This window comes from Eucyclogobius newberryi, unplaced genomic scaffold (genome assembly GCF_026437365.1).
Source record: "Eucyclogobius newberryi isolate DKJ021-1_F unplaced genomic scaffold, fEucNew1.0.hap1 SCAF_83, whole genome shotgun sequence".
Lineage (NCBI taxonomy): Eukaryota > Metazoa > Chordata > Actinopteri > Gobiiformes > Gobiidae > Eucyclogobius > Eucyclogobius newberryi.
In genome coordinates, this window is record NW_027316525.1 from 57,729 (window position 1) to 67,049 (window position 9,321).

The following is a 9,321-nucleotide window of genomic DNA, read 5'->3' on the forward strand; positions in this document are numbered from 1 at the left end:
GATTATTTCATTTTGCTCATTTTGGTGTTTTTTCACATTTTAACCCATTTTCACCCCTTTTGCTCACATCTTCAAACTCGGGCCCTGATTACAAGTTCTGACCAAATGATGACAAACACGGTATTTATTATGTATTTTTTTCATTTTTTTTATTTTTCCAACTTATACATCCATCATTGGTGCCAGGCAGGTTGTGGAGAAAGCAGTGAAGAAAGGAGAGAGCCATCACAGAAAAGATGTCCATCCAGGGTCAAGGTACCCTGCACTTTTACATATCCAAATGACAGCATTTAAAGTTTTTTAGCGTATGGTATCTCTCGTTGCATGGAACCGCACAGAGGCCAACGCCACACAGACGGCACCTGTACTTTGTTTGCCGCCTGCCTTTGGTACGAGAGCGGTCAGAGCACACGGCGCAGTCTGGACGTCCCTCTGCTTGACAAAGCCAATGACGCTCTGTGAGTCTCTGTGGCATTTCACCCTCCGGTCTTGAGCGCCTTTCTTGTTTTTTGGAGTGATCAGCCAGTAATGCATCAATAATGTTCTGAATGTAAACCTTTAAAGGTTTGTGTGGGCCTGGAGTGGATTTGGTGTATATGATGTGTGAGTTGACAATACTTATGCTTATAATGGCATTGAATATGCGATGATACCATTTCCGGGACCTGTGTGGAAAGAGGTATGTCTTCATCCTCTGGTCAGCAGTGTCCACTCCACCCATGTAGGCGTTGTACTGGTCGACACATACAGGTCTTTTGATGTCACGGAAGCCAGTGTCATCTGTCTTGGATCGGATCCTCCTCTGAACACAATCATTTCCATGGACTGTGGACAACATGGTGAGACGTTTAGTATCGTGCCAAGCACAAGCCAGGAGTTTTCCCTTTCTGCAAAAAACTGGGTCATCTCCTTTTTTCAGCTGTAAGACACTTTTACCAAGGCATTTTGGCATCCCCAACCTGGTAATCCTTACCGTCCCACACAGTCCAGTTTCCAAATCTGCTAATTCATTTGCAATTACAGGCGAGGTATAGTAACTGTCCATGTAAATCTCGTGTCCTTTGCCCGTAAAGGGAGAAACCAACTCACGGACAACTGCGTGTGTTGCACTGATGTTGCTTGCATTATTTTTGTACTGTCCAGTGTGCATTGACCAGCGCAAAACATACCCTGAACAGCTTTCACTCAGGGCATACACTCTATAGCCATATTTGTCAGGTTTATTCGGAGAGTAACATTTTAGTGAAGATCTCCCCTTGAAAGCTATTGTCATTTCATCTAAAGAAAGCTCCTTGATTGGACTGTAAACTGCTGCAAATTTGGGAATAATCAAATCTATTATTGGGCGGACTTTGAACAGTTTATCGTGCCCGGGCTCGCCTGTTCTCACATAATCATTATTGTTGACAAAATGAAAGAACGAAAGAATGATTTCAAATCTGTTTCTTGACATTACATTTCCAAATCCAGGCGTTTGTGTAAGCCAAAATGTTCCCCAGTAATCCTCGATTTCAGGTTTCTCAACAAGGCCCATGGAGAGATGCAAAGCGAAGAAAGCTTTCATTTCGGTGACTGATACATGATACCACTCAAGAAATCTTGAATGTGGCTTCAGAATCATAGGTGCCATACACGGATGTGCATATCTATTTGTCTCATCAGTAATGAAAGTCCAAAACTGATCGGTCAGAAAGAGTGACAGAATATCAAATGGATTAGCATCCGTCAGATCCATCTCTCCTGTGTAGCCAACTGGGTCTTCAAAAGGTTTGATCCATGCCTCAAATACCTCGACCTCTCTCAGCATGTCCCAGCTCTCATCCACCGGGCAAGTTTTACTGCAGCCACTGGTTCCACTGGTTCCTCGCCTCCGTCTGTCCTTTGCACCTGTCCGTTGTTTCGAAGTCCCTTCATCTCCACTTGGAAATCCATCGTCACTCTCGGGGAGATAATTTCCTTCAGAGTCAGAATCTGCTGTAAATTGCATGCCACGTGTACTTCCTCCGGCCATTTTTTTCCTTACCGGATCTGCCCTAGATCATACCTGGCTAATAAGAGGAAGTTGCACCGAACCGACCAATGACTGAAGTGATTCATTTTCTACTATTATTTCATAAATTTCCTTGTACGGTAAAGTCGCATTTCTGCGACTTTGGCGCTTAAAGGGTTTTAATTAAACCAACTTTTAATAACTCCTGCCGACTTGTTGACAGAATTTGGGGTGGAATGACGCAACAATCTTCACATTGTCCCCCTATGTAAAAAACACCCTTGAACGTGTGTTTTAAATCATATCAGATTGATAACCAACCCACAGCAAAGTTACCTAGAGAGATTGTGCACACGCATTTCCATTGGCATCCAGCAAATATCAAATGCTTGGGGTGTATAAGTAGGTTCCTGTTTAAGACATGAACCCACCAGCTGTCCTTACCAAAATAACTCATTTGGCAGAGCGATAGACTGAAGATCTAGAAGTCCCTGGTTCATCCCCAGATTTCTGCATGAGAACATAGAAAGCGCATTTCTTTAAACCTTGTTGAAAGAATTAGAGGACTGAATGAAAGATACAAGATGATAGGTACGCTGTAGCTATTGAACACAATATGAGCTCAACAGATGAAGCTTTTATTTCAGTATGCAAGAGGGGCACAGTAAAGTCATGGAGCTTTAAAGCACCAACAGCATGCTCAAAGTCAATGAGAGTTTGCATGAAACACACAGCTGGTTTCACTGGGGATCGAACCCAGGACCTTCTGCGTGTAAAGCAGATGTGATGACCTCTACACAATGAAACCACAGAGCATGTGCCTGCATCCTACATGGCTGCTCTCTTTGATTTGCCCTGTTGAGTAAATCTACTATTTGTTTTGCAAGTCTTTTGTGTAACTGTCTTTCACATAGCTCAAATTGGAGCTACATTATAAAGGTGCAGAACTACACGAACATTGATCAAGACTAGGTAATCAGGATCTACTTTTATTTATTAGCCAAAATATGAAAATCATAAGCCATTTTACAAATAATTGCACTATTAAATGCACACAGACATAGCACATGAGGGCAAGGGTAGACACGACTTGGATCAAAATGTTACCTTAGCAAAAAGTAGCTGTATAGAAATGAACTCTGGCAAAAATGATCAGAATGAAAAATACTCACACACAAAGAAAGTACCCATACAAAAATATTCAATTCAAGTGGGGGCGAAGCTAAAACTACAATCCAACTATGAAGCACTTTCTGTGAATTGCAGACAGACAGTGGCTCTGGTTGAGGTCTAATTGGAAATAAAACTTGGAACAAGAGTCATGATTGCTGCAGTACAATTCCTATTTTTGACAAGACAAACCAAATGAGGAACATGAAGAAGCACAAGTGGTGACAATAAAATGGTTCATTTATTTGCCTGCACTGACAACGCAATGGATCCTCTTCACGTGTCTTCATGGCTGCCTCTGGGCTGTTGTGCTGGCTAAGGTGAGAGAATGGCCAATGTATGTACTGTATGCCATTGCCATATGATGCGTCCATCAGTCGGTAGAGCATCAGACTTTTAATCTGAGGGTCCAGGGTTCAAGTCCCTGTTCAGGTGACTCTTCATGTGTGGTTGAAGAACTGTAAAATTTGATGTGGAAAAAAGGTCTTTCCAAGTTTCTTTACAAATGCTTATCTTGTATATCTCCCAAGATTTTTAGTCTCTTTACAGTTATTAAACCAACTTTTAATAACTCCTGCCGAATATTAACCCGCTTTGTCATTAGCAGGTCCAGAGTGTGCCCTTTGCCCTCTGTGGGGCCACTCAGGTGCTGAGTAAGACCAAAGCTTCTGAGGACAGCGCCAAACTCTTTAGAAGAAGACGAGGTTGAGCGGGGCGTGAAGGAAGGAAGGAACAGTCACACACGTACGGGAAACTCCTACCAAGCAGTGGCCAGCCTATAGCACACTGGGATTCTGTGGTAATTGAACCAAGTTTAGCAGTTCCTTTCATCAGTTAATAACACAAGCAGGCTTTCCTATTTACCAATGTAGATAACAGGGGTTAGAACAGTGACTCTGGTGGGTCTTGAACTCACAGCCTTTGAATGCCTTTGCAACTTTTGTCTGATTCCCCTTTTTCACGAAAGCAGAACAGTCATCCGAAAACGGTCTACATCAATCAATCAATCAATCAATCAATCATTCAATCAATCCTTACCATCAAACTGAGAAACAAGGAGTGAAAAGAATGCATTTACTCTGTTTATTCAGGGATACTTTTCAATCTCTAATTGCAAAATGTAAGAGCTCTTTCGGGTGATAAGGTTTTCTGTACATGTAAACAACTGATTTGCTTGAAAGGCTATCATTAACGCACTGCTGGGATTTGAACCCTGGATCTCCTGTTTACCAGACAGGCACTTTGACCATCTAAGCCACAGATCCTCTTAAATGCTACTTTAACCTGTTTCACCAAGATATTCAGTGACCAATGTTACCTCATAGATTTTGCCTGCGATAGCTCTTTCAATCTTCTCTGGGTGGGCTCGAACCACCAACCTCCAGGTTAACAGCAGAGCGCGCTGGCCAATTGCGCCACAGAGACAAACAGCCCGCCCAATTAAATATTTGCGACTCGACAAGCCGCAATATCTTTTTTTTTAAAGCGAGCCAGCAACATTCGAAAGTTCAGCCCCTGTCCAATCAACTGTGTTTAATGGAGAGCGAGGGCATCAATCTTTCTACCTTTGAGCTAAATCCCCTGTACCAATGTAGCTATAAAAAAACTGGAAGTCTTTCAATCAATCGACTCTCGCCAATTTATTGCGCACTCAATATACTGCAGTTGATCTGGATATTGAGGAAAAATTGCAAGATAATGTTATTTGACATAATGCCGATGTATTTGTTTACTTTTTCAAGCACCCTTGGCAATTGAACCTCGTTCAGCAGTGCCTTTCATCAGATAGTAAAGCGAGCAGATTTTCCATTGTAAAAAACTAATATGTTCTCTCACCATTAGCGACTCTGGTGGGACTCAAACCCACAACCTTTGAATGCCCTTGCAAATTATGCCTGGAAGTCCAATGCGCTATCCATTGCGCCACAGAGTCCATACTTCCTTCCATGGTGCGTTTCCACAAACGCAAAACACGTTTTTCATCCAAAATGAGTCCACATCAGTCATTCCTTGCCAACAAACTGAGAATCAAAAAGTGAAAAGAGTGCAGTTAATCTGTGTGTGCAGGGATACTTTTCCATCTTATTCCAATTTGTAACAGCAGCGCATTTTCTGTCGTTGTAAATAATTTGCATACTTGAATGGACAACTGAGTAGTAGTAGGTTTGAGATGGGCCGGTAATTATTTAGCACTGTGGCATCAAGACTGCTCTTCTTTAAGAGAGGCTTAATGACTGCAGTTTTAAGGATCTTGGGAAAATTCCAGATCCAAGCAACATGTTGACTTTTTGATTGATTGGAGCCAACAGACTGCTCACCATAGACTCTAAAAATCTAGTCGGCAATGCATAAAGACAGCATGTAGTGGAATTCAGACTTGTGGTGATCTCTTGGACACTTTTGTCAGCCACAAATGCAAAATGGGTTAACTCCAGTTGTCTAGCTGGCTGCGTGCTTGTTATCTGCAAATAATGGTATTTTCAATGTTCTGAACTGAGTCTTGCAAAGAAGACTGCAAACTCATTGCACCTGGAGAAATACAGAAACCATCAGACAAAGTAACATTTACCACACTGTAATTTGAAATATTAACCCGCTTTGTCATTAGCAGGTCCAGAGTGTGCCCTTTGCCCTCTGTGGGGCCACTCAGGTGCTGAGTAAGACCAAAGCTTCTGAGGACAGTGCCAAACTCTTTAGAAGGAGACGAGGTTGAGCGGGGCGTGAAGGAAGGAAGGAACAGTCACTCACGTACGGGAAACTCCTACCAAGCAGTGGCCAGCCTATAGCACACTGGGATTCTGTGGTAATTGAACCAAGTTTAGCAGTTCCTTTCATCAGTTAACCCTTTAGGCGCCAGAGATTATGGATGAAATAAATGTATAAATAAAAAACTTCCTGAGATACAGAGAACTGAAGCCGGGGCACAGCTCTGGGTCGGCAGTGCCCCTGGAGGCCCGTAGAAGCTCCACACTCCAGTTGATTCTTGGATAAAAGGGCACCCAGCCGGTCTCGAACTCGCGTGAGGCGGAGCAGGGATCATCCACCCCGCACACGGCCAGACTTTGCCCGGCCAGGGAGCACCTTCTGCGGGTCGGAGGCTCCGGGTCGGAGCCCCTGGAGCCTGGAGCCCTCACCGGGCCCCGAACTCGGCTGCCGGAGGCAGTGCAGTGCCTCATGGATAAAAGGGCACCCAGCCGGTCTCGAACTCGCGTGAGGCGGAGCAGGGATCATCCACCCCGCACACGGCCAGACTTTGCCCGGCCAGGGAGCACCTTCTGCGGGTCGGAGGCTCCGGGTCGGAGCCCCTGGAGCCTGGAGCCCTCACCGGGCCCCGAACTCGGCTGCCGGAGGCAGTGCAGTGCCTCATGGATAAAAGGGCACCCAGCCGGTCTCGAACTCGCGTGAGGCGGAGCAGGGATCATCCACCCCGCACACGGCCAGACTTTGCCCGGCCAGGGAGCACCTTCTGCGGGTCGGAGGCTCCGGGTCGGAGCCCCTGGAGCCTGGAGCCCTCACCGGGCCCCGAACTCGGCTGCCGGAGGCAGTGCAGTGCCTAATGGATAAAAGGGCACCCAGCCGGTCTCGAACTCGCGTGAGGCGGAGCAGGGATCATCCACCCCGCACACGGCCAGACTTTGCCCGGCCAGGGAGCACCTTCTGCGGGTCGGAGGCTCCGGGTCGGAGCACCTGGAGCCTGGAGCCCTCACCGGGCCCCGAACTCGGCTGCCGGAGGCAGTGCAGTGCCTCATGGATAAAAGGGCACCCAGCCGGTCTCGAACTCGCGTGAGGCGGAGCAGGGATCATCCACCCCGCACACGGCCAGACTTTGCCCGGCCAGAGAGCACCTTCTGCGGGTCGGAGGCTCCGGGTCGGAGCCCCTGGAGCCTGGAGCCCTCACCGGGCCCCGAACTCGGCTGCCGGAGGCAGTGCAGTGCCTCATGGATAAAAGGGCACCCAGCCGGTCTCGAACTCGCGTGAGGCGGAGCAGGGATCATCCACCCCGCACACGGCCAGACTTTGCCCGGCCAGGGAGCACCTTCTGCGGGTCGGAGGCTCCGGGTCGGAGCCCCTGGAGTCTGGAGCCCTCACCGGGCCCCGAACTCGGCTGCCGGAGGCAGTGCAGTGCCTCATGGATAAAAGGGCACCCAGCCGGTCTCGAACTCGCGTGAGGCGGAGCAGGGATCATCCACCCCGCACACGGCCAGACTTTGCCCGGGGAAGGGCCACTCTGGCTGGGCATGGCCCCCACTGAGCACCCCCTGGAACCCTTGGAGCCCCCGGAGCACCTCCAGAGCCACCCCCCACTCCTCCAGACTCTGCCCGGGGAAGGGCCACTCTGGCTGGGCATGGCCTCCACTGAGCACCCCCTGGAGCCCCCGGAGCACCTCCAGAGCCACCCCCCACTCTCCCCAGACTATGCCCGGGGAAGGGCCACTCTGGCTGGGCATGGCCTCCGCCGAGCACCCCCTGGAACCCCTGGAGCTCCTCCAGAGCCACCCCCCACTCCTCCAGACTCACCCCGGGGAAGGGCCACTCTGGCTGGGCATGGCCTCCACTGAGCACCCCCTGGAGCCCCCGGAGCACCTCCAGAGCCACCCCCCACTCTCCCCAGATTCTGCCCGGGGAAGGGCCACTCTGGCTGGGCATGGCCTCCGCTGAGCACCCCCTGGAGCCCCCGGAGCACCTCCAGAGCCACCCCCCACTCTCCCCAGACTCACCCCGGGGAAGGGCCACTCTGGCTGGGCATGGCCTCCGCTGAGCACCCCCTGGAACCCCTGGAGCCCCTGGAGCCCCCGGAGCACCTCCAGAGCCACCCCCCACTCCTCCAGACTCTGCCCGGGGAAGGGACACTCTGGCTGGGCATGGCCTCCACTGAGCACCCCCTGGAGCCCCCGGAGCACCTCCAGAGCCACCCCCCACTCTCCCCAGACTATGCCCGGGGAAGGGCCACTCTGGCTGGGCATGGCCTCCGCCGCGCACCCCCTGGAGCCCCCGGAGCACCTCCAGAGCCACCCCCCACTCCTCCAGACTCTGCCCGGGGAAGGGACACTCTGGCTGGGCATGGCCTCCACTGAGCACCCCCTGGAGCCCCCGGAGCACCTCCAGAGCCACCCCCCACTCTCCCCAGACTATGCCCGGGGAAGGGCCACTCTGGCTGGGCATGGCCTCCGCCGAGCACCCCCTGGAACCCCTGGAGCTCCTCCAGAGCCACCCCCCACTCTCCCCAGACTCACCCCGGGGAAGGGCCACTCTGGCTGGGCATGGTCTCCACCAAGCACCCCCTGGAGCCCCCGGAGCACCTCCAGAGCCACCCCCCACTCCTCCAGACTCACCCCGGGGAAGGGACACTCTGGCTGGGCATGGCCTCCGCCGAGCACCCCCTGGAGCCCCCGGAGCACCCCCAGAGCCACCCCCCACTCTCCCCAGACTCACCCCGGGGAAGGGACACTCTGGCTGGGCATGGCCTCCACTGAGCACCCCCTGGAACCCCTGGAGCCCCGGGAGCACCTCCAGAGCCACCCCCCACTCTCCCCAGACTCTGCCCGGGGAAGGGCCACTCTGGCTGGGCATGGCCTCCGCCGAGCACCCCCTGGAACCCCCGGAGCACCTCCAGAGCCACCCCCCACTCCTCCAGACTCACCCCGGGGAAGGGCAACTCTGGCTGGGCATGGCCCCCACTGAGCACCCCCTGGAGCCCCCTGAGCACCTCCAGAGCCACCCCCCACTCTCCCCAGACTATGCCCGGGGAAGGGCCACTCTGGCTGGGCATGGCCTCCGCTGAGCACCCCCTGGAACCCCTGGAGCTCCTCCAGAGCCACCCCCCACTCCTCCAAACTCACCCCGGGGAAGGGCCACTCTGGCTGGGCATGCCCTCCACTGAGCACCCCCTGGAGCCCCCGGAGCACCTCCAGAGCCACCCCCCACTCTCCCCAGACTCACCCCGGGGAAGGGCCACTCTGGCTGGGCATGGCCTCCGCTGAGCACCCCCTGGAGCCCCTGGAGCCCCCGGAGACCCTCCAGAGCCACCCCCCACTCCTCCAGACTCACCCCGGGGAAGGGACACTCTGGCTGGGCATGGCCTCCGCCGAGCAGCCCCTGGAGCCCCCGGAGACCCTCCAGAGCCACCCCCCACTCTCCCCAGACTCACCCCGGGGAAGGTC

General features: G+C 52.2%; 2 non-coding genes across 2 annotated transcripts; both read right to left on the bottom strand.

The window, feature by feature from the left end:
- Nucleotides 1–2,725: 2,725 nt before the first annotated feature.
- On the bottom strand, nucleotides 2,726–2,798 carry trnav-uac (transfer RNA valine (anticodon UAC)). Its single transcript has one exon. It is a non-coding gene; the product is annotated as a tRNA-Val (tRNA).
- Nucleotides 2,799–5,002: 2,204 nt separating this feature from the next.
- trnag-ucc (transfer RNA glycine (anticodon UCC)) lies at nucleotides 5,003–5,093 on the bottom strand. The gene is given in 2 exon segments: nucleotides 5,003–5,038; nucleotides 5,057–5,093. It is a non-coding gene; the product is annotated as a tRNA-Gly (tRNA).
- Nucleotides 5,094–9,321: the final 4,228 nt, after the last annotated feature.